The sequence below is a fragment of the Juglans microcarpa x Juglans regia genome, chromosome 5D (genome assembly GCF_004785595.1).
Source record: "Juglans microcarpa x Juglans regia isolate MS1-56 chromosome 5D, Jm3101_v1.0, whole genome shotgun sequence".
NCBI lineage: Eukaryota > Viridiplantae > Streptophyta > Magnoliopsida > Fagales > Juglandaceae > Juglans > Juglans microcarpa x Juglans regia.
In genome coordinates, this window is record NC_054602.1 from 18189564 (window position 1) to 18215834 (window position 26271).

General features: G+C 36.3%; 1 pseudogene; it reads right to left on the bottom strand.

Moving 5' to 3' along the window:
• Positions 1 to 20875: 20875 nt before the first annotated feature.
• Positions 20876 to 26218, bottom strand: LOC121265758 (annotated as a pseudogene).
• Positions 26219 to 26271: the final 53 nt, after the last annotated feature.

The window sequence follows — 26271 nt, forward strand, 5'->3', positions numbered from 1 at the left end:
GCGAAGCACCATGAAAACCATTTGTTGGAACTGCCGAGGGCTTGGAAACCCTTGGATAGTTCGTGAGTTGCACCTTTTGGTGAGAGAAAATGTCCCGGATATGGTTTTCCTATGTGAAACCAAGTGTAAAAGAGATAGACTTGAAAACATCAAAAAAAAAATTGGTTTTGGTTTCAGCTTCATAGTTGATTGCATTGGTCAAAGTGGGGGCCTAGCAATCTTTTGGAAAAAAGACTTGAAAGCAGAGTTACATTCATACTCTCTCAGCCACATCTCCCTTCTTGTTTTCTCAAAATCTTTTAACAAAAACTGGCTGCTAACTAGTTTCTATGGACAGCCTGTTGTAGGTAAAAGAAGAGAAAGCTGGAATTCATTGTGGTTATCGAAACCTGCTCTTGGTATACCTTGGCTTTGCATGGGCACTTTAATGAAATTTTGTCCCAAGATGAGAAGTGTGGTGCTTCTTTTAGGCCTTACAAATAGATGGAGGACTTTAGACAAGCCATTATGGATTGTGATATAGGGGATCTCGGATATGAGGGGTTCAAATTTACATGGTGTAATAATTGAGAAAGGTGGGATAGAACACTTGTGAATTGTGATTGGCATCATCTTTATGATATTAATCTGGCTTATGCCCCGCCTGTCGAGTGCTCTGACCATAGCCCCCTCTTTATCAATTGCTATAATCAAGAACCTGATCTCACTCCTACTAGAAGAATCTTCAGATATGAATCAGGCTGGACCAAGAAAGAGGGTTGTGAGGAAGCTGTTAAGAGAGCATGGAATGGTGCATTCAGGTCTTGTTCCAAAGCAGAACTTACCAAAAGAGGCCTCGAGAGGTGTAAATTTTAGTTAAGTGAATGGCATAGAATAACACAAAGTCATCAGAAATTCTGCATTTCTTAGAAAAGGGATTTGCTCAAATCCTTGCAAGATTCTAACTCAGGCCTCTGAATGAGCATATTAATCTCCTCCACAAAGAAGTGGATGGAGTCCTTGAAGGGGAGGATATGAAATGGCACCAAAGGGCGAAACAAAAATGGTTGCAGGAAGGTGACAGAAACACCAAAGTATTTCACAAGTGTGCTACTCACAAAAAAAAAAAGGAATATCATTAATACACTCTACTTTGAGAATGGTAATCTATTGACTGGTCAAAAAGAGTTTGGAAGACTGTTCCAAGCATACTACTTGAACCTGTTCTCATCTTCAAATCCTAAGGGCATTGCAAAAACTTTGGACAATCTTGAGGCTATTGTTACAGCTGACATGAACATGCCCCTAAGAAGGGACTACTCAAGGCAAGAAATAGAGAAAGCAATCTTTGAAATGAACCAACTAGGGGCCCCCTGGACCTGATGGTTTCTCTATAGTATTCTTTCATAATCACTGGCCTATTGTGGGCTCTGATATAGTTGCTGCTGTGATGGAATTCCTAAACTCTGAACAAGGTTTCCAGCAATAAATCATACATATATCACCCTTATTCCCAAGAAAAAGTCTCACACTCTTGTCACAGATTTCAGACCTATTAGCCTATGTAATGTTTTTTACAAAATCATTGCAAAGGTCCTTGCCAATCAACTAAAGCTTATCCTACCTAACCTCATCTTTAACACCCAAAGTGCCTTTGTACCAAGAAGAATGACCTCTGATAACATTATTGTGGCCTATGAACTGATGCATTCTATGCAAACAAGGATGAGGGGGGGGAAAGGATGGCTTTATGGCCCTAAAACTCGATATGAGTAAGGCATATGATAGGGTGGAGTGGACCTTTCTAAGAGTTGTGATGGAAAAGATGGGGTTTGATGGTGTCTGGATTGAACTTGTTATGCAATGTGTGACCACAGTCTCTTACTCTCTCCTTGTAAATGGCATTCCTCAAGATACGTTTCTACCTACAAGGGGAATTAGGCAAGGGGATCCTCTATCCTCCTACCTATTTATTTTATGCTCAGAAATTCCTTAGCCTCTCTCTAAACAAGGTAGAACAACAAGGCCTCATCTCGGGCATCCCTATTGCTCGAAGCTCCCTTTAGATTAATCATCTGTTTTTTGCAGATGATAGTCTCATCTTTTGTAAGACACTCCCTTCTGAACGGACCAGTTTGTACTCTATCCCTGCAACCTATGAAAAATCCTTTGGCCAGAGGCATAACCTTGATAAAACATTAATCTTCTTCAGTAAGAACACCAAGTAGGATATTCAACACAACATTATGAATTCTGTAGGTATTAAGGCCTTGAGCCCTATTGATAAATACCTGGGTCTAACATCCTATGTTGGCAGGCACAAAGTAAGGGCTTTCAACTCAATTCTAGATAGGATCAAGACTCGTTTAGGGAGCTCAAAAACTAAGATGCTATCTGAAGCAGATAAGGAGATACTGCTTAAATCTGTGGTACAGTCTATCCCCACTTTTAGCATGGGTATATTCAAGATCCCAAAGGGCATACTCAAGGGTATTGCAAACTTTTTGGTGGGGCCAGATTAAAATGTTCACAATACCTGAATCCTAAAGTCCCCTCCTTCTTAGGCTTGCCAAGTTCCTTCCAAAGCCCTTACTTCTTGGCAGCCCGAGTTCTACAAGCCAAGTATTATCCCAAAACTGATTTCTACTCTGCTAAGGTAAAACATAATGATTCCTTTGTGTGGAGGAGTATTATCTCTGCCAGGCCCCTCTTACTTGAAGGCTTAATGTGGAAAATAGGAAATCGGGAAAGGGTGAACATCTAGCAAGATCGGTGGATTCCTATCCCTACCTCTTACAGGATACAATCCACTCCTAAAATCCTTGATGTTGGAGCTAAAGCGGTTCAATTGATAGATCAAGACACGCTGCAATGGAAATCAAACTTGATCTAGGAGATTTTCAGCGAATCTGAAGCAGAAACCATATCTAGAATTCCAATCAGCCCTTATAGAAGCTCAGACATGTTGACTTGGAGATGCACTTCTAATGGTAAGTTTTCAGTGAAGTTTGCCTATCACTTTCAGTGGTCAATCTCATATAGCAAGTTGGGTCAATCCTCAAGGGCTATCTTAAAATCAGACCTATGGCATAGCATTTGGAATCTAAAAGGCCCTATCTCTATCAATATGTTCATTTGGAGAGCAGCCAAGGAAATCCTTCCAACAAAGCTTAACCTTCATAAGAGAAAAGTGGTGCAATCTCCCATGTGTCCTATCTACTTATGCCATCCAGAAACTGTTGCTCATGACCTATGGTCGTGCAAATCTACCCAAGCTATATGGAGCCTAAGTTCGAGGAGGATTCAGAAGTGTGGCATCTTTGATGTCCCTTTCAAGGAAGTTTTAGGCCATCTATTCTCCATCACGTCTAAAAAGGAACTAACTGAGATTGCCATGACAACAAAAAATATTTGGCATAGAAGAAACACTTGGGTGTTCGAGTCAAAATTTAAACCTCCCCAGCAAGTGACTAATCTAATCTCAATGATTCTCCTTGATTTGAGCCTGTGTTGTGGCCAACAAAAACAGAAAATCTTCTCTGTCCCAAAACCAGTCCAATGGTGTGTGCCTCCTCCTAATCAATTCAAGGCGAACTAGGACGCTGCCATTGACAATGTTAGGTGTAGAGTTAGAGTTGGTGCGGTAATAAGAGACTAGAATGGCAAAGTAACTGCTACCCTAATGTCTTCTCATGATCTCTTTCCTGAACCACTACTAGGTGAAGCTTTTGCTGCATTGAAAGCTGCAATTTTCTGCTCCAATCTGAAGCTCCCCAACATTATATTAGAAGTGATTCTCTAACTGTGGTCTAGGCCGTCAATGAAGTAGAAAGCAACTGCATTTCAATTGGTCTACTAGCTAGAGATATTAAGATAATTCTAGCTTGCTTTCAAAACTGGTACATGTGCCACATCCCTAGAAGCATCAATGTAATGGCATTTTGTCTAGCAATGAAGGCCTTGAGTCTCTCTGAGGGGAGCATTCTTGTAGGAGACTATCCCCCTTGTATTCAATACCTTCTCTAATTTGAGTTATATATGAAAAAGTCCATATTTCAAAAAAAAAAAAAAAAAAAAAAGATATTGGGTTAACACAAGTGACCAATTGCCAACAGCATGTGGGGCACAACACCCATATCCCCAAAATAGATGTCATGGGCTCGACTTCTCTCCCCTAATATATTAAAAGAAAAACATAAGTTACCAATTCTGATCTAATCAAATTTTTTATTTAATTTTTATTCTTTTTAACTTTTGTTTAAATAAAGATGATTTTTCTAATTTATTTTTCATTTTTAAAAATTAAAAAGAAAATTCGGTACACTTTCGATAAGAAAAAAAAAAGGAGAGGATGCGGAGTAGCAATATCCTACCAAATCAAAATTTCAATGCACAAGATGCATCCTTGACACCCTTATTATGAGTTATGAAACATTCAACTTTCAAGTTGTTGTGTAAAATATGTTTAATAAAATGTTTACATGATATAATTTGATTTAGCAGATAAATTTTAAAATTTAAATATTATAAATTAATATCTTACTATTTAAATGATGTAGATAGTGTGCTCTACATACCGACGAATAAAATAGCTCGAATAAAAAAAACCAGGCTATATAATAGAAAGTCGAATGAAATATCCTAGCCTCCATGTTAGTGAGTAAAAATTGTTTTATCAAGAGAAATGTTTTAGCCACAAAAAGATCTCACAAAAATAAATCTACAAATTGACGTGTCTTGATGTGGTATGTTAGATTGTAAAACTATTTTTATTTTAAAAGTAGATCTAATATATTATATAAACTCATATTAATTTATAAATATACTTTTACGTCATCTCTTTATAACTCATCACTTTGATCAATCAATACATCTAGATTAGAAAAAAACCACAAAAATCAGCTGGCACTACAACAAATTTGACTTTTAGGGGTGAATTTATTTAGAGACGAATTAAATTTTGTTCCTAAAGGTAATTTTTTGAGATGAAATTTAAATTTCATCCCAAAAAATTGATGACTTTACAAAACCGTTCAACCGGATAAATATATGGTCGAACAAGATCTTTTGTCACGAATTAGATCGTCTCAAAAAGTTTTGTTTGTTCGAATAGAAAAAAATCCGTTCGAACCAAGAAATCTTGGCAGGGAAGTAATTTATTTTCCCGGTGAAAGTTCAAAACCGTTCGAATGGCAATTTTGTTGTTTGAACGAAAAAGATTTGGTGGCAAAATATGGCAAGAAGGTTTCTAGACCGTTCGAACGGAACATATTTAGTTCGAACATATTCGAACAACACATTTATACATTCGAACGTATAATATTGATCTCTGTATGTAACTCAACATATAAAAAATATATATCATATATACGAATTCATAAATTAGTTTTATGTAATTAATTTAAAAGTACCTTAATGATTTCTTTTATGTTAAAATGATTTTTAGCTAAATAAATATTATCAGCCATACACCACATAATATAAATCAATAATTAATCTAGAAAAGACAAAAAATATTTAATTCATAACTAAAGCAAATTATCAAAATACTATATACTGTCCATAACTATAATGCAAAAAATATAAATAAAAGAGATAAACTACTGTGATGCGAGGTCTCTACACACATCCTCTACTGCAGTTAATAGTCTCTCTACTTGTGTCAGTCGAGTATTGTGCGTGACTTGAGTTGCATTACGAGCATGAATATTTGTACGTAATTGAGAGATGCTAGCATTAATCTCTGTATGTAACTCAGAGATGCTAGCAGTAATCTCTATATGCAACTTAGACATGGCAGTATGCACTGCATCGATCACCACTTATGTGTGTATGTCGATCTCAGCACGTAGTATGTCAGCCATCTCCTCGCGAGTAGATGTGCGTGATGCCTCAACTTGTGTAGATGTCTTACCAACCGGTACTCCAAGATCTCTTGGCTGTACATCTCTTTGAATATTAGCCCGGTCAGGAACAAGTTCACAAAAATGAAGTCTCGAGTGTCCTGTGCTCCGTGACAGGGTGGTGCTGTTGATTGATCTCAGTGGCTCCCGTGCACACTCGGCAACATCTGGCACGACCCCTGAATATAGCAAAAATTGAGTGATCAGGATCCCGAGCGGCAATATATCTGTAGTATTGTAACAAGCCTCTGATCGTATTATCTCAAATATATACCCCACGAGATCGATTGGAATGTCACAAGCAACTCGTATCATAAATTCCGCTCGATCCATGCCAACCTCGGTCTTGTGTTATCAAGAGTCAATAATGCTCTTCGTGCCATCGTACACTCGAGCATCTGAACCAACAATCTGGTCTCTAAACTCACGATTAGTGACTGTATCGACCTCATCTGTGTAAATTGGTCCCTCATCCTGAGCTGTCTCCGCATCACCTGAAGGATCAAACTCTCTATGCAGTAGGTTTGGATAGGCATCGACTAGCCTAGGAATACTGAGATATGCAGCGAGTCCATCTGCTAAAATTATAATAGGAGCTCTCTTGACACAAATCCTATAGGCCCCTCCATTGTCTGGGCTGGCACCACTGAGCTCTTTATAGAACTCGGCAACAATGTCAATATAGGAAATGAGCTTCATTCCTTCTTCTTGTTGATCTAGGATTGGTACCCAACCACGATTGTTGAATATTGATGGGAGGGAATGATCCTCCCATATAAGAGTCACAAAATCATACAGTTTTACCTATCGATCTAGTAAAATAGTCTGTTGTTGAACTGTTTGGATGGAAGGTTCGCCTGATCTGCCAAGTTTACGGCCTTTATAAGAAATTATTATGAACCTGAAATTTTAAAAATAAAATAAATATTCAACATTAGCGACAAATTACTGAAAAATTACTGTACTAAAAATCCACAATTGTCATGTATTTTTACAACGTATCTTACTTGTTGGTATCAGCGGGTTCTTGATGAGAGATGTGTAGGTTGCGTTAATTTAGTTGGGTGCATTTTTTAAAAATTCACGTACTAGAACGTTGAATGTAGAAACTTTGGATCATATGGAACGATAAATTGCTATAATCTTGTGTAAGTTGGAGAGTATTTACCAACCGTCATTCTTCGACATCACGGTTCATTTAGCCTTTCATTCACCATGTGAGGCTCGACTTGCAGGACCAGTCCAATATAGATGATGTATCCTATTGAACTGTTTCTTGGAAAGTTGAAACACATAGTGGGTAATAAGGCCTGCCCAGAAGGATCAATTGCAAAAACATATATTGATGATGAATGGCATACATTCTGTTCCAAATACTTCCACGACGTTCACACAAAGTTTGATCGGCCGAAAAGAAACTTTGATGTTGACCAAGCAAGACAATGGAACGGGTTCTCTGTATTTTCCCAACAAGTGCGTCCACTTGGTGCTCAGCGTGGTTATGATTTGTGTGGAAGGGAGTTCGAGAAAGGTCAGTGGTACATGCTAAACAATTACCCTAAGATAGAGAGTCACTTGAAGTAAGTTCGAATTAATTGTGAATTAATCATTGAATTTACTTATTAAACAATTATATGAATATACTTATTGTTGGTAATGTTTAATTTCAGTGATCATATTAATGTGCTCAAAGAACTGAGAGTAAATGATATAGATCAAAGACATGAGCATGAGTTCCCGAAATAGTTCGAACAACAAGTAATGACATTAATATAGGTGCAATTTTGCACTAACTTAAAAAATAGATTGGATTGTTAACGGTTGAATGTTTATATTTTTTTTAATATGTATGTGTACAAATGCATTCGAGTAATCCGAATGATATATTAGACAAACTATATGCACTGGTGCATGGCCCCTCGAGACGCGCTACTCGATATTCTGCATGTATTTCTTGAGAAAATAGGTATCACACAATTGATTGAGAACTTTATAGGACAACACAAAATAGTAGTGTCTTTGTGAATGGAGTCATGCTAGTGACAACGTTGATTTTTATAGAGTTATCATAAATATAATTGGAATTAGATATGTGGAGGAGCTTCTGGTTTATATATTTAAGTGTGATTGGTGGGATTTAAGCAATCCTCAAAGGGAAAAATGCCACGATGAATATTTTTTGAGTATTAATACATCAAAAAAGTGGTATGAAAATGATCCTTTTATTTTGGCTTCCTAAGCATCTCAAGTATTCTATTTAGACGATCCTGAGTTAGGAAATCAATGGCAAATAGTACAAAAGTTTTCTCCTAGAAATATTTATGATGTTATCCCTGAGGCAGAGGGACAAGATGAAGAAGAAGATGATCCCTTTACTCAAGAAGCATACCAAGAGAGTCAACTTGCCTTTAACTTATTTGTGAATTTGAGCCAGTATGAGATGATCCTATTACATAAGGAAGATATTGAGGCTGAAATAGTTGATGCGACAGTTGAGGAAAGTGTTGAGTCATCTGAAGTATCTACAGATGATGAGAGTGAATCTACAGATGAAACTGATACAAATGATTGACTGGTTTTGTGTTCACATTATACAATGTCTCTCAATTATGCCACCAAAAAGGAAGAAAGTTCGTATCTCATCTCCACCTGTTCCTAGCCCTCTGTTTGACTCACCATTAGAGACTGACTCTAAGGAATAAGGTAAATAGCTAATACTCATTTTTTCAATTAAGATAATTGATACGAGGTAAATAACTAAATATTATTTTATAGAGATAACAGTACAATCTCATCACGAACGAGGCACTATTAAAGGCGTGACATTGGAGAAATATCGTAAAGTGGATAAGATTAAGATTAATATTCTTGACAAACATATTTGAGGTAAGGGACAATAAGCAGTTTGGCTTGAATTGCATGTGAGTGCTTTTACATGGACTTATACACTTTTGGCTACACGTTCATGACATAAAGTCCTGTAAGATATGAAAGAGTTTATAAAGAAGAGTTGTTTAGTATGTAATATTTAAATAATAAATTTATATTAATATTAGTTAATATTCTAAATGATAATATCTTTGTGTATATACCTTTTCAAGGATGATTTCGAACTAAATTTTAGTTGGAAAGAGGAGCGTAAGACTGTCGATGAGTTGATGTGTAATGTATTCTGTAAGTATAAGGCAATGTATCATGAGCATTACAAGAAGTACGACAACAAGAAAGATGCACGCTAACATCCTTTTTAGGATGTCCGACCTGAAGATTGAGAAAAATTTTGCGACATGTTTGAGGATCCATCATATAAGATAAATTAAATGAATTCTTTATGTGTCCTATTTGTAATTTTCACTTACTAATTTTTACAATTTCTATGCAGGAACGAAGTTCTATAAATAAAACAAATAAATCAAAGTTGAAGATTAATCATCATGCAGGGTCAAGATCTTTCCATCGTCTCTCTCTGAAATTGGTAATAAACTCTTTTTATTTATTCTATTTATTTTGTTTTTAATATTGACTTTATATATTAATAATGACTCTTGTAGAAAGAGTCAGATATCAATTATGATCTGACAAATTTATTTGTTGCATCACATACTAATAGTAATGCACAGTGGACTCATTCCGATGCTCATGAGAATTACGTAAGTATTTTAATTTGTTTTAATTAAACATATTTAAATTATTGTGTCAATATTAATTTTATATGTTGTGTGTAGAATAAAATAGTTGCCCTCCGTGCTGAAACTACATCAAATCAGAATTTATCAACAAGTGATGTTAAAATTTTTTCATAAGTTCTGGGTCAACGTTCAGCATATTTGAGGGGTTTGGGTTTCTGTGTAAAGTTTTCATACTCTTCATCAACGTCGAGTACTACTGTCATTCCATTAGAGAATGTGCATTCTCGGATCTAAGAATTGATTGCAAAATAACATGAGTTAGATGCTCAATTGACGAAAGAAGCAGACATGGAGATGTGCATAAAACAACAAGAAGATCAACAAAGGGAGATACAACTCTAAATGCAGACACTTATGCAACAATTTAGGCCTCCAAGCAATTGATTTTCATATTTTGCATAAATTTTATAATTTATAAAATTATGTACTGATAACATTATTAGTATTATTACTATTTTATTTATTTAGTTATGACTTATTAGACTAGTTTTATTTATATTGAACAATTTGTAATGTAATTTTAAAATATAAATATCTATTTGGTTTTAAATTAGTATTTTCCATAAAAATACTAACCGTTCAAACTATCTTCAAACGTTTGAACATATATACATTGGACACAACCAGTCGAACATCACAAGTTAGAGTTCGAACAGTAAAAATACGCTGTGACCCGTTCGAAGACTTTCGAATGAGAATCTCACTCTTTCCATCCTAAACACGTTCGAGCGGCTTATTCAATTATAAAAATTAATATAATTTACGTTCGATCATCAATTTATTTGTTCGAACGTTTCTTCATGTCTATTTGAAAGTTTTTTGGCCGTTCAAACGACTTCCTGAGACAAATTTCAATTGTCCCAAAAAAAAAAAAAAAGAATAGTTCAACCGTGATCGAATGGTCTAGCAAAATGTCGTCCCATAAGATTTTTTTGGGACAAATTTGTGTTTTCGTCCCAAAATAACTTTTGGGACAGTGATATTGGGATGACCTTGAGACATTTTTTTTCGTATCAAAATATATTTGGGGATGAAACTTTTCATCCCAAAAGACCTTATTTGTTCTAGTGAGTTGTCCCTTTTGTTGTTGCGTTTTCAAACATCCACTAATTCCAGCTGCGAATTAACAAATATGGGCCCATATCACTTATTGGATCAACTATCCCCTTTGTTTACTCTAATGAGATTTTTATTGAAATTTTCTACCCATTTTCTCATATTGCAATTTTACGATAATGTAATTTTGAATTAAGGGATACATGAAAAAAATTATTAAATTCTAATATTTCTCATTATTTTTTTTACAAAATTTGAGCAAGGGTCAATTTGAGCAAGGGCTGTTCAACAGCCACCACCCTTACAATAGTTTTTGTTGCACTTTCTTCACCTTCCTGAGAACTCACCCTCTTTCTTGCCTTTTTCCCTTCTCCTTCCTTCCCTCGACACTCTTTTCTTTTTTTCACTTGAGTGAAATCGCCACTCTGTATCACCTGTTGACCCACTCGCCCAGCTTTCCTTTTCCATGACCCCCTCCCCTTGCCAGAAACCTCTATTACTATACCAATCACATAATCCACTTCAGTAAATTTTACTACATCAGTCCCTTCCCTCTGCTCAGCTTTCCCATTATTAATTGGCTCAACATTCCCCTCCTTCTCACCTTAAGTCACGACAGCCTTCCCATTATTAGTTGGCATAGCATTCTTCCCCTCTGCCCCCTCTTTCTCACCGGCACCTTCATTTTCACCAGCTGCCTCTTTCAATTCTTTTGGAAAAACAAGGGTGGATAATTATGCAAGATGAATCAACATTGCTACACCAAGTTTACAAAGTCAAATATTACCCTCATGGTCATTTCCTAGACTCGAATCTGGGGTAGAATCTTTCTTATGTGTGGAGAGGCATTGGGGAGGCAAAAAAAAGGCTAAAATGAGGATGCATTTGGAGGGTTGAAAATGGGAAATCCATCAATATACAAACTGATTATTGGATTTCAGGTATTAGGAAATTGACTCACAATTCAAGTGATGCTGATAATCTTAATAGGGTTGAAATTATTGATCATCTCATTGACCAGTCTACCAAGTGGTGGGATTGAGAAAGAATTAAAAGGCTTTCTTCACCACAAACTGTAGTAGAAAGTTTGAAGACTGGCCTAAGCATAAGGGATCATGCAAACAAACTCAAATGAGAATCAGAAAAGGATGATAAATATGTAAGGAGTGCCTACAGATTATTTAAGAATTTAGAATAGACAAATATGCAAGAGGAGAGTTCAAATGCAGGTAGAAAGAAAAGAATGTGGAAAGAAATATGGAAGCTACAAATTCCTAACAGAATCAAACTATTTTCCAGGAGACCATGCAAGGATGGTTTGCCTACCAGAAACAACCTGAAGAAAATGAAGGTTCTTATTGATGAAAACTGCCAATTCTGTAGTAAGGAACTTGAGGATCCAGTACATGCTCATTTTTCTACCCTTATTTAGAAGAAAGTTGGAGAAAGACTTTACCTTCCATACATGTCACTAGCAGAAACAAAGAGTTTATTGAGATTGTTACTGAAATCAGTGAAGGAGATTGAAAGGAAGATCTAGAAAAATTTCCTCTATGGGAATGGAGCGTTTGTTATAAAAGGAACAAATGCTTCATGTAGGTAAGTCACAATTACCAAACCTGGTAGTGGAGCGCTTTATCTCTATTAAATTTACATTAAGAACTGAAATCAAGTCCAAGGAAAAAGGATTAATCACCTTGATTATGGAAAAGGCCTTCACAAGGAATGCTGAAGCTCAATGTTGACGAAGCCATGTTTCAAGTACAACACAGAGCAGGGGTGGGCACTATCCTTAGAGATGAAAATGGGGAGGTTATCATGGCTACAAGCAAGAAGGAAATTGAGGTCAATGATCTAGCTGTGAGGCTTAGAATGTTGCGAGGCTTACAACTGTCTCTTCACTTGGGCATCGAAGATCTTATTATAGAAAGAGATTCACTACGTACGGTGACATAGTTGCAAGCGGCAAAAAAGTCTTGCTCTTTATTTGGGAATATTATCAAGGAAACAAAGTAGCTCATGCGAAGGTTTAGAAGTTGCACAATCTATAGCATACTAGATATGCTTGGCATGTGGATGATATAGCCATTTGGTGAGAATCTTGCCCAAATGTAATCCAACAGATTGTATGGATGGATAATGTTTGTAATTTTCCTTTAATTAATTAAGTTTGCTTTGTTATAAGAAGAAAAAAAAAAGTAGAAGAAGAAGAAGGCATGGTGTAGTCTCTTGGTCACCTCCTTGGGATCTAGTGCAATAGAAAATCCCAGCAGGCTTGACTACAAGCTGTTGAGTCCTCCATAGAACTTGTAGGAAAAGTGGCTTGTCTTTATGTCAAGAATAATCCATTTGTTCTTTGCAACCCAAGAGAGAAACCTATGGCTTCTAGGTGCAACACTTGATTTGCCTACCTAAATTTAAAAGCTTGTCATACTTTCTTTATCCTCACGCCTAAAATGTGCAACTCTCTTCTATAAGAGCATGCACATGAAAGTTGAGAGGAAATAGAGAGATAGTAGTAGAGAGCTCAAGAAATATACGAATCATAAATTGAGTGTATTAGGGCTCTTGGTTTAAGTGTTTGTTACCACTCTTTTGTACTTTACTTTTGGTTAGAGAAGTTCTCTTGAGATAACCTCCACCAATGGACGTAGGTTTTTCTTCATGTCGAACCATTTAAATCTTGTTATCTTGTGTGATTATTGAAATTTATTTATTACCTTTTTTACTTCTTGACCTTCCTAAAATCTCCATTCGTCACAACAAATTGGTATCATAGAGTTTGTGGTGGTTCTCTCTTTTGAGGGATGGCTACCACAAAATTTGAAGTAGAAAAGTTTGACGGTCAAAATAGATACAATCTATGGCGCATCAAGATGCGTACCTTGTGATGACAACAAGGCTTGGCGAAGATTTTCGATGACAAGGAGATGCAAGAGTCTTTTAAATCGACAAAGGAAGGTCTTCTAGAACTTGAGGAGAAACATAGCGGGTTTGTACTTGAAGAAGTTACTCACCAACCGTTTATATTTAAAGAAATGATTGTACACTTTCAAAATGAAGGAAGGTATACCTATGCCTGCGCATCTTGAAAAATTTAATAAAATTATTATGGATCTAAGGAACATTGATATAAAGCTTGACGAAGAGGGTCAAGCTTTAAATTTGTTGTGTTCGTTGCTCTTTTTTATTGATAATTTTGTTAATTCAATGTTATATGGTAGAGATACCATCTCCTTAATAGATATTAAATCTACTTTAAACTCTAAGGAGATGAGAACAAAATTGTGTGTAAAAGAGATAATCACGTTGAGAGCTTATTTATCAAGGGATCCTTTAGTGGTGGTCAATCCAGCTAGAGAAGCTTAGATAAGGGTGAGCAAAATCTAGGCCCTGTTCACAATTTACATTTAGCAAGTAAAAGGTTAAATGTAACTATTGTCACAAATAAATAGAGAAAAACCAATCAAGTTCCTTTAATATTGCTAGTGTTTTTGGGAAGTAGAGCAAAGTAAAATTTATTACAACTATCCATAGAACCAAGGGAATTGTGGATTATATTCATTATGATTTGTGGGTCATTCATGTGTTCCATTTAAAGGTAGTGCTCAATACTTACTCACCATCATTGATGACTATTCGAGATAAAGTCTGGGTTTATTCTTTGAAGCAAATGAGTGAGTTGTTTGTCACCTTCAAGCAAGAACGGCTCAGATCGAGAAATAGACAAGATAGAAAATAAAGTGACTCAAGGCTAACAATGACATGGAATTTTGTGAGGGTAAATTTGATGGATTCTAAAAAATGAAGGCATTTGTGGAGGTAAAGGCAGTCAACACAACTAGCTATTTGCTTAATCATTCTCCATCCACGTCTATTGACTTAAAAACTACTGATGATGTGTGGTCTGGTACCCCTACTAATTATTATAATTTGAAGATCTTTGGTTGTCCTTCTTCTTTCATGTGAATGAGAATAAACTTGAGCCAAAGGCAAAAAAAGGCATTTTCATTATATATGCTTGTGGGGTCAAAGGATATGTACTATGGTGTACTGATCCTAAATTACCCACAGTCATAATTAGTATAGATGTTATCTTTAGTAAATTAGCCATGCTTCACTTGAGAAAGACCTTGTTATTACAGGAAAGGAGCAAGCCATAGGATGAAGGTGGAGCTACAAGTCGAAACTTCATAGGAAGTGAAAGGTGGTACTCAAGATCATGCTATTGTAGATGTGAATAATTCTGATACTAATGATGATGCACAAGAGGAGCAAGAGTACAATAGTAAGACTGGTAGATATAGGAGGCAAATTAGACCACCCTAAAGATTCACTCATTCAGACCTAGGAGTGTATGCACTTACTTTGATAGAGAGTATTGATGTTCAAGAAACTTCCACATATTCAAAAGTTGTCACAAGTGAAGAATTTGCAAAGTGGGCTCTTGCCATGACTTAAGATATTGAACCTCCTTATAAGAAATAAACTTAGGAATTTATTAAATTTTCAAAGAGAGTGAAGACTACTGGATGCAAATGGGGCTTTAAGAAAAATGAAGGAATCCAAGGTGTTGACAATGCTAGATACAAGATATGTTTAGTTCCAAAAGGCTACAATCAAAGAAAGGGTGTAGACTTCAATGAAGTTTTTGCACTAGTTGTGAAGTATAGCTTTATTCGGATGTTGCGTGTCATGGTTTTTCTCTATGGTTTGGAACTTCATCTACTTGATATTCTTATATGGTGAGCTTGAGGAGACTATCTATATGCATCAGTGAAATGGGTTCATTCTTGAAGGTAAAAAAGATCATGTTTGTAAGTTAAGGAAACCATTATATGGTTTAAAGCGCTTTCCCAAGAGATGGTACAAACACTTTGATACATTTATGGTTAATTATGGTTATTTTAGAATTAACTATGACAGTTGTATGTAGTACAAGAAGTTCTTAGATGGTTCTTTCAATTATTTATTGTTTTTTTTTTATGGGATGCTTATTGCTACCAAAAGCATGTTGGAAATTAGCAAATTGAAGAACTTTGTCCTTAAATGAGGAGCCAGGAACCAGAATAATTCTCCCCTTGTTCAAGATTAGGTCATGTGATATAGAGAATCCTTTGGTACTTCCAAGTTGCTTCTTATCCTTGAGATAAGATTCATGATATCTGGAGAGGCAAAATAACTGCCCCTCAATTCTTCTAACCAAACTGGTGTAGGAAAAGTGATCACAGCCAACCACAACCCTTCCTCCTTTTCTTATTTTCCTTCCCCATTTTACATTCAATAACAAAATTATCAACCATCATTTTGGTTACCCATTTTGTTGTGCCAGAGTGCCCACCTGTTGTTCCATTAAAAACTTGAGAGCCTGTTGGTCAGTTTTAACAATAAAGGACTGGCTAAATAAGTAAGGCCACCACCTCTGTACAGCTGATACTAAGGCAAATAACTCATTTTCATAGGTTGAGAGTGAAAGAGTCTTCCCTTTTAAAGTCTTACTCAAGTATGCTATAGGTTGCCCACCCTGCATAAGTATTACCCCACTAGCATCACACTCAATAGTAAAGGAGGAGGGGGGGGGGGGGGAGATCTGGAAACTTTAGAATTGGGGGTTGTGTTACAGCTAGAAAGCTTTAGTGGCTTCAACATTCCACCCAAAGACATTTGTCCTCAATCACAAAATTTCTAAGGAAAGATTAGAAAAAAAATGTTAATCAATCCTTGAAAAGTAGATGGGGTCATTGGTGAGACCAAAGAGCATTACCAAAAATTTGTAATGACCCTCATGAGTTCTGAAAGTAGTTTTTACTATGTCCTCAGGTACCGCCCTGATTTGATGGTAGCTCGACCTCAAATCAAGTTTTTGAGAACACCATTGACTCATGTAGTTCATCCAACAACTCATCAATCACCAGGATGGGAAATTTACCCTTTAGATTATCCTATTCAAGGCTCTATAATCCACACATAACCACCAAGTCCCTCAACCTTTCTGACCAAAAGTACTGAGGATGGGAAAGGGCTTGTGCAGGGCCTTACTACTCAAAGTTCAATAACTCAACAACTATTTTTTCTATCTCAGCCTTCTCGTAATGTGGATACCTATAAGGCCTTGTAGGAGAGAGAGAGAGAGAGAGAGGGGGGGGGGCGTTCTTCCTTAAGGGTTATCCTATGATCATGAGACCTCTCTGGTGGTAGCCCTCCAGGTTCATCAACACATAACTTGGAATTTTCCAGCAACTGTGTTATGTCACTATTGTGGTTTTCCTCTCCTAATTTCTCCTCCATGAACATTAATTGCACTAACAGTCCATTTCGCTTGTACACTGAAGACGACACCAACTTATTCTCCCCTTCAAAGGTGTAATTTTGCTGGCTAAGGCCAATTAATTCCACAGTTTTTCTCCCCCACTTGAATTTCTTTGATGGTGTGTGAAATCCCACACAATTGGCCCCAAGGTCTTTAACCATTGCACCCCCATCACAGCATCATACCCTCCAAGTGACAAAATATGAAACGTAGGTGAGAAATGGTTAGCTTGTATCTTGAGATTAACTCCTTTGCAGTGGCTTTCACTTTGAATGGTTTCCCCATTTGCTACTTTCACTAATAGGTTGTTTAAATATGACTATTGTATTGCATTGGCCTCCTATATAAAGGTTAGCCTAGGAGGCCACGACAATCCAAAATACAACTCTAATGAGTTTATAATATTTTTGAATGTATAGATTTTAATTTATAATTTAAATTATATTATAATTTGGGTCTAAAAAAAAATTGTTGACCCAAAAATAACTTATAGACCCAATGGGTTAATGGGTTGGGCGGGGGGTTGGGTGAGGTGTAGGAGCAGGTGTGCTACTACTAAACTTGAACTTAAAAACTTTTCTTTTTAATAACGCGCCAGATGCGAAAGATTCCATAAATAAAACAAAATTTAATAAATACTTAAAATCCAAAATAGAGTCTGCGGAAGCACTTATTAAAGAAAAAAAATACGGAAGTCTCATGTGCTGATCAAAATAATTTATTTAAACCTTAAACCATAAAAATAATCATAGCATAATCTGTCTAGGCCTCTGCCTCGCCTCCCGGGGTCAAGTCCTGTCCTGCAGTCTCATCCTCATAAATGTCATCACCTGTGGTGGTTTAAAAAATATAGAAACAAACTAAAATGAGTCGAATACTCAATAAGCAACATATTATACAGTAAATATAATAAATATAAGGTTTCTTGAAAAACGTGCATATTCATAAATACATACATAAATAATATGAACATGAACATTAACATTAACTTATCTTTCACTTATCATATGCCGTTACCCACTATTGACCCCCGTGAGTTAGGGTTAGCGAATCTAAGTAAATTCTAATTCCGCTCGTGGCCGCGGGTTGTGGAATCCATACATAAGGAAGATATACTGGGTGCACTACTAGCATGCACGACCTGGCAATGCAATATGCCCATAACATAGGTACCGTCTTCATATCATAACATAGGCCGTTACATATCTTATCATAATCATACTTGCATACTTGTCATTTCATAAATTTCAAAGGAAATCGCATACATACTTGTTCATATCATAGATTTCAAAAGAAATCACATACATATTTGTCATCTCATATCATAGTTTTCAAATAAAATCACATTCTTTTATAAATGTCGTGATACATGTTTCCTCACATAAATTCATGACTTTTATAAATAATTTTATGCATAACTCTCACATAAAATCATGCATGACTTTCCATAATTGCATAAATTATCACATAAGATCATCAATTTTCATAAACCTTCAAATAAAACCATGACTTTCATTAAATACTTTAATGCATAAATCTTCACATAAAATCATGATTTAGGTATGTAAAAGGGGCTTCCACTGGAGGGCATACATGCATAATATTTTTATAAAAGACATGTCGTTTACCGTAGATACATGTAAGGGTATGATCATGCTAGTTACCTTGCAGCGCTAATCCACTATTTCCGGCACGTAATCAGTCACCTATACAATGAGCGTGTAATTTCCGTAAATATTCCAATTGAACACGTGTTAAAATATTTAACCCTGAAAAGCTAAAATTAACCTATTTTAATTCTTCAATACTTAAAATTCTCCTAATCCCTAAAATACCATCATTTCCCTAAACTCATTGACATATAAATGATATTCACTTACCCTAAATTTAATTCAATACAAGTCTATTTAAGAAACAAGTCTATCACACTTAAGTAATATAACTGTCGCTCTAATAAAAATATTATCAAGCCCAAAATGATTTAGAACCCGAATATAGCCTAATAACATACATGTTTATCTTCATGATAATTAAAAAATAACTCAATTCTAATTAAGATCTAATACGCCTGCTTAGGCTATTTACATTGCAAACTAAACTCAAAAGGGAAAAATTGTCATTGTTACAAACCAGAACCTATTATTGGCATTTTGTTTGAAACGTAACCATGCAACTACGTAGACGGACACACAGCAGAGCTTACCGAGAGCTAGGCGTGAGGCTTTCAGGCTTGGTGGTGCTGAACGGCGGAGCTGGGTGGTTCCTCGGTGGCTCAAGGCTGGAGAGATGGAGAGAAACAGAAAGCTTGAGAGAGAGAGAGAGAGACCAAGTGATGAAAGAAAAAAGAAAATCTGAGAGGGATCGGAGAGAACCAGTGGGCACGTCATGAGCTTACCGAAAAGGAGCGGTGGCTTGGGCTGGCGTGAGGTGCCCGGTGGCACTTCCTGTGCAGTGTGGTGAAGATGTGTAGGGAGTTGGTGCCGTGGGGTGGTTGGGCTGTGGCTCACGGTGGGGAGAAAAGAATCCCCTGTTTTCGATGGTGAAAACAGAGCACCCTCTCTAAACGTTTCGGTGGTTGGCGCCGTTTACGTGGGCTGCGGAAAGACTCTATTTGCCGTGTGGTGGTTGCTGTGTGTGGGAAAGCTGGTGGTTCTTAGTGTACTGCCGTGTGTGTGGTTGTGAGGTAGTTGGTTGTGTTTGGAGGTGGATAAAAAACTAGACTCTCTCGGTGACGGACTTGCAGGTTGAGTGGTTCTGTGTGGTGCACGTGAAGGCTTGGCTGAGCGACGGTGGTGGAGGGCAGCGGCGAGGGGCTTGCTGTTTGGGTTGGCGTGGAGGGGATCTGAGTACGACGTGGGGAAGGAGGCATGGGTTGTTGGGTTTGGTTTCGGCTTGAGGAAGAGGTTGGTTGATCACGCTGGAAATAATGGTTCGGACTGGACGTAATAAGCCTCTCTATATAGACTAATGAAAACCCTAGTGAAGAAGAAGATGAAACGTACGTGCATGGAAGTGGATTAGATTTCGTACGTGTTTGAAATTTATAGAATAAAATCCGGTAGCTAGGAGTTTTAATATGAAGAGGAAATAAGAATAGTAATACTGTTTGGACTCTAACACACACGTGCTTGGAGTAAAAAATAAAAGAAATAAAATAATAATAATAATCAAGCCTTAACTCTAGGTTTTAAAAAAAAATCATCTAATAATTCTCATATGGACTTTAACTCATTTATTGAGCTAAAAAAATTATCCGTAATTTATCCCTAAAAATATAGGATCGGGTTGTTACAATATATGATATCATCTCTTTTTTTTTAAAAAAAAGTGATATTTGCCAAAATTTGACATTGCCTTTGCCTAATTCAACAAGCATGCTTGTTTTCTGTTTTGGTTTGGTTCAAATTTATATGGTAGGTTCTATTTGACCAAAAGCCCGACCCCATTGAAGGCATGATCCACTAGGAATTTAGTTTAGGGATAACCGAATCCATCAGAGGAGATGGGCCAAAAAAAGTCAATGGTAAGTAAAATACTTCATCTGGTTCTGGCTCGGGAACTCGGGTTTCAAAATCGGTTGGAACTCGGACCGAGTTAGCCCAAGTCAAACCCGAGCCACAACCCGGATTGAAACCGGTTTTTAAAAATCCGTAACTGGGTTTAAAAATCTTGAGTATCTGCATTAACTGGGTTTAATTAAGTTTCAAGGCATAAAGATAGTGAACATTTAGCTTATGTACTAGTTTTTTAAGTAAGGATATATTCACACACACACCAACACATACTCGCACGCATGCACATACCCAACCTCACACACCCCTGCACGACTTAAAGTTAAGAGATTTTCTTTTATTTTAGGGCTTACATTTTCTCTTTTGAAAACAAACCCTACTAACACTAACTTCATATCAGTACATTGCATCGAACAAAATCCGACTTTAGCGACCATGAATCAAAGAAACTATTACTTCTTTGACATAAATGGCTCCTTCGCAAGTTGATGTGTCTTCCCCATGGTTACTACCCTTCAAAACAAATGCAGGTTGTTGTGGAGAAGGAAGAGGTGTGTCATAACCTAACATTGCAATGACTGCTGACATGTTTGGCCGATCTGTTGCATATTCTTGCACGCACAAAAGCCCAATTTGAATGCATCTTGCAACTTCATTATCAGGGGTTTTGTCAACCAGTGATGAATAAACTATTTCCATGTCTTTGCCTTCTTTCCATAACTCCCAAACCTACAATTAAATAGCATGTTCATGTGTTTAGGTTTAAATAATACAAGACAAATTATTTGCATACACTTGTACTTACTTGCCCAATCAAGTTTGAGGAGGGATCATCGTGAAAATAAGTATTGTTCCTTTTGCCAGAAATAATCTCCTGTAGTAAAACCCCAAAGCCGTATACATCTGACCACACTGAAAATTGTCCATGCATCGCATACTCTGGAGACATATAACCCCTGCAACAGCATAATGAAATTATCACAGAACTAAAATGATATGATTATGTTTTGCTTAAAAAGAAATTGGTTTGTACTGTAAGGCCCCGTTTGAATACAAAAACGGTTCCATCTCATCTCATCTCATCATTACAACTTTATCAAATTTTTAGATAAAATATAATAAACAATTATACATTTTCAAATTTCAAAATAATAATAATATTAAAAAATAATATTCTAATAATATTTTATTCAACTTTCATCTAAAATTATCTCATTTCATCTCATTATCCAAACGAGGCCTAAATGTATCCTTAATTTCTAGCACACTTACTATGTTCCAACTACACAATTTGTATTTGCTTCAATTTGGTCCCCTAACTCCCCTCCAACAATTCTCGCCATACCAAAATCTACAATTTTTGGATGCATCGCATTGTCAAGTAAAATATTGTTGGCCCTTTAGATCTTTGTGGATAATCCTTAATCTTGAGTCTTGATGAAGATATAAGATCCCTCGAGCAATGCCACAAATAATCTAAAAGCATTTGCCCCAATCTAATAATGACCTTTTTATTTCATCTGAATGAAGAGATCACATATCTTTAGATGATTTGCTTGGTAGGTATACTGAACACTAGAAGAAAAAGCTTAGGTGATAAGAAGACATACCAAAAAGGAAAGTGTCCAAGCTTCTGTTTGGCAAGTACTCATAGATTAACATCTTTTCTTCTCCCTGAACACAATAACCAAGAATCCTCACAAGGTTCCTTTGTTGAAGTTTAGCAATAATTGCAATTTCATTTTTGAACTCTTCTATGCCTTGTCCTGAGTACTTTGATAGTCTTTTTACTACTATTTCCTTTCCATTGTATAAGTAACCCAGAAAGGAAACACCAATTTCAACCTTGATCAACATTCAGAATGGAGTTACTGATGCATTGCACACATATGAATTGAATTTCAAGGAGATTACCTTATACACTGATCCAAAACCACCTTCTCTTAGCTTGTTAGAAACAAAGAAGTTATACATGGCTGCAACTATCTTACTTAGTTCAAAGAATTGTAAATCTGAATTTCTCATACTTCCATTGAGCTCCCTTCTAGTTGAAGATTCTTCAAAGCTTGCTGCAGCGGAGGTAACGCTAAAAGTATACTTGCTTTGTCTTTTCTCTGTTGTCAAACACAGTTAGAAATTCTCAAAGTGCAAAAAAAACGAAGAAATTGCTTTAAAAGTCTTGTCTTACTTACCTTTTATCTTCCTCATTATGAACCAATACACAATGGAAGCCACAATAAATAATATTATTGCAACAGAAACCACAAGAATCACCAGCTTTTCCTTATTTTGAAGAAGACCATTCTTCTTTATATATTGAGCTACGGAAAAAAAGAAAAGAAAAGGGAGTGGAAAATTCAATCTTTATACGCGATTCATGAAACTGAATCTTCTCCGACTTGAATGGGACATGGATCGTATTTTAAGTAAAAAAAAAGAAGTAATAAAACTGGAGTACCTAACGTAGCTGCATCCACGCGTAGATATAAATATTGTCCTCCATTTGAATAAACTCTCGTGTCCACCAATTTGCCGTGCCATGTAAGGCACCCAATCCCTCCCTTTGTCTCGTTTGCATTGATATATGCCGTTCAAGTGCAATTCTTCTCGCACTCTTTCAACGACAGACTCATGTCCGCACCTGCTATCGAGGTATTCGGCACCTTCACACGTGCAAGGTTCACGAACCCTTCTCCGCTGTTGCACGGGAACACTCCTTGATTCCTCACGCACCCGCCTGACCCATCTCTCAAGAACCAATTACGGGCCGACTTGGGTTCAAACCCGGGCAAGCACCTGCACTCAAACTTTTCTACGTTGTTCGGGTCACAGTAACTATTTGGACCGCATTCTTGGTAGTTAACGCACAAATCTATCGGGGCTGACCAAAACCCGACCCACCCGGTCTCGTGCCAAGTAAACCGCTTCACGACCCCAGGTTCCTCCTCCACCATTCTCGTGAAAACGTTAGGTACAGTGACACCGTATTCAATGGTGATCTCATCTTGATTATCCACGTAGCTAACGTTGAAGATGTAATTCTGTGTCATTTCGGGTACGCCGCTCCATCATTGTCCGGTCCAAGATCCGGCCCGCCACAAAGGAGCCCAACCCCTGAATAAGAACAGCTGCGGATACCCGGTTGGATCAATCACATAGGGGCAGTTGCCGGTTCCCGGGTCATCCTTGGACTTCCAAGATGTTAGGAACCGGTTCAGCCCAGTCCGGCGATCGAGCCCGAGTTTCATAAACGGAAGCATAGTGTCTGTCGGAAAGTCAAAGCTCTGCCATATAAGACTCTGGGTTTCTGGATGAACCAAAACGAGGTGTTGGTATTTTTAATAAATAATTTTTATTTATAACGTTTCTTTTTAAGAGGTCATAACCGTTGGTTGAGGTTTTGCGGTATTATTTACGACTTAAACGTTGGTGTTCATTAAGGCTTTCAATGGGAATAAAATCAAGCAGCTTTAATTCTTTTATTGCTTATTGTTACGGTATTTTTCTTATCAAGCCGTTTGAGTTTTTTCTCTCTTTAATACTCTTTTTTACAGGCTCTTTGTTAATGATTAGTGCAATCGGCTTTTAATTAATTGGCTGCTTTAATTAGTACTTTTGATGGCCAACGTCTTTTTCTTTTTATTGTCCATATGGTCTATATATATATTCTTTTGATCATTGGGTACGGGCATGTGACTATTAAGAGAAAGTGAGATAAAAAAAATAAATTTAGTGAATATATATTTTTTGGAGTACTTTTAGACAAAAGAAAAGTGTTCTTTTGAGTGGACCTTTGGGCTCAACTATTTGTGCATAGTACGCTTGAGTCATACGATGATCAGTTGGACTGTTGTATCTTGGAGGAGTCAAGTCAAGAGGAGTTTTGCTGCACCGGTTAATTTGAGACTTTGTACGCAGTAGAGGACTTGAATCTTATTAAAGAGAGCAATATTTTCGTGCCTCAGTCCAAACTGGCTTCATTTTAATTTTAATTTCATTGTAATTTTTATTATATTATTGTGTACTTCACCAACATGAAATTCTCGATGTCTAAGAGCCTAGCCATGGAATCGTTCGCGGAGACAAGAGAAGCATCGATAGACCAGATAGGGACGCTTCGGTTCATCTAAGTGAGGACGAGGCTTCCATGACCATCGCTGGAGAGTATACTAGTAGTGTCGTCGAGAGGATCATCTCTGTTAGCCACCCAAACAACCGTTTTTACTGGCACTTTGTAATACCAAATCCCGATGTAGCGACGACTAGAATTTACAGGACTAAAAAACCCAAGTGCAAACGTTTCTCGGTGGGAGACGAGGATATCACCGTCTTTAAGAGGTTTGTCCGGCGTTATGGTGTCTAGGGAAACGCATATTTGGAAAGGGAGAGAGAGAGAAGCAATAATGGAGTCAATAACTGTTTAGAAGGAGAGTACATGGTTCTTCCAACGGAGCTAACTAGCTCGCTCCACACACTTTATGTCGCATCTTTCTTCTTCTTCTTCTTTATTTTTTATTTTTTTCTTAACCTAAAACGTTAAGTGTGATGTGGCGGCAGTCAACAGTAGACTGATGTAAATATTTTCTCTTTTTATTTTGGGGCAATCTCATCGACATCTAGGGGTGTAACCGGTCTGGTTTTGGACAAAATCTAGAACCGAACCGGTATATACCGGTTTTGTATTTTTTAAAACCGTTTACGCACCAGTTACCCTCCTAAATCGGTATTTCCGGTTTTACCAATTTCGGTCCGGTTCAGTCCGGTTTTCTAGTTTTTTTAAAATGTAAGTTTCACAATTTGTCATTAAAAATTTGTTTATAAAAAAAAAAAAAAAAACTGATTTAAAAAAATCTGTTTTATACTTTTATTAATATATTAAACTATATAATAGTATTAATATTAGACTATTGGTATAGTTATAAGTTATATATTAGTATTAGTTATAAATTTTTAGTGATTTAGTATTAACATTTTATGTAATAATTTATAAATTATAATGAGAAATTATTTCATATATGAATATATATAATTATATATATTATATATAAAAATTTCACATAAAAATTTATAATTATACATAATATATAAAACTTATATATATTAATATATATATAATATTTTCTATAAAACTTATATATACAATAATACAAATATTATTTTATATATATATTTTTTATCAACCGATCCGGTCCGGTCCTAAAAATCCTAAAACTGGTGCCAGACCAGAACCGATCGATTTTCACATTCTAAGAACCGTTCCCAAACCGGACTGATTCAAAATCGGTAAAACCGGTCCGGTCCGGTCAAATTTTTCGATTTTTCGGTTTGAATTTACACCCCTATCGACATCAACTAGAAAGGTCTATGACTCTACTTGCCTCAACTTTATGTGAGATTTTTAATTTGTAAGGTCTTTGACGAGTATATTTATATTTTTTTTAAATATCTTTAACTTTTTAAAAAATTAAAAAAATATTAATTTATTAATAATCATTTTTTTAACCATTAAAAATTTAAAATTTAAAAATAAAATAAAGTATATATTATTATTACTCATAAAGTTATATTTATTTAAAAATTGTTATTTTTTTCTTTATACATGAAGAGGGAGATTCGATCATTAGTTCTCTTTGTAAAAAATTAAGATGTTACTAATTGATCCAAAGCATATTGGCTATTTGAAAATTGTTATTGGGTTAACACAAGTGACCAATTGCCAACAGCCTGTGGCTGATTGCACAACACCTGCATCTCCAAAATGGATACCATGGGTCACCAATTCTGATCTAAAAAATTTTTTTATTTAATTTTTATTCTTTTTA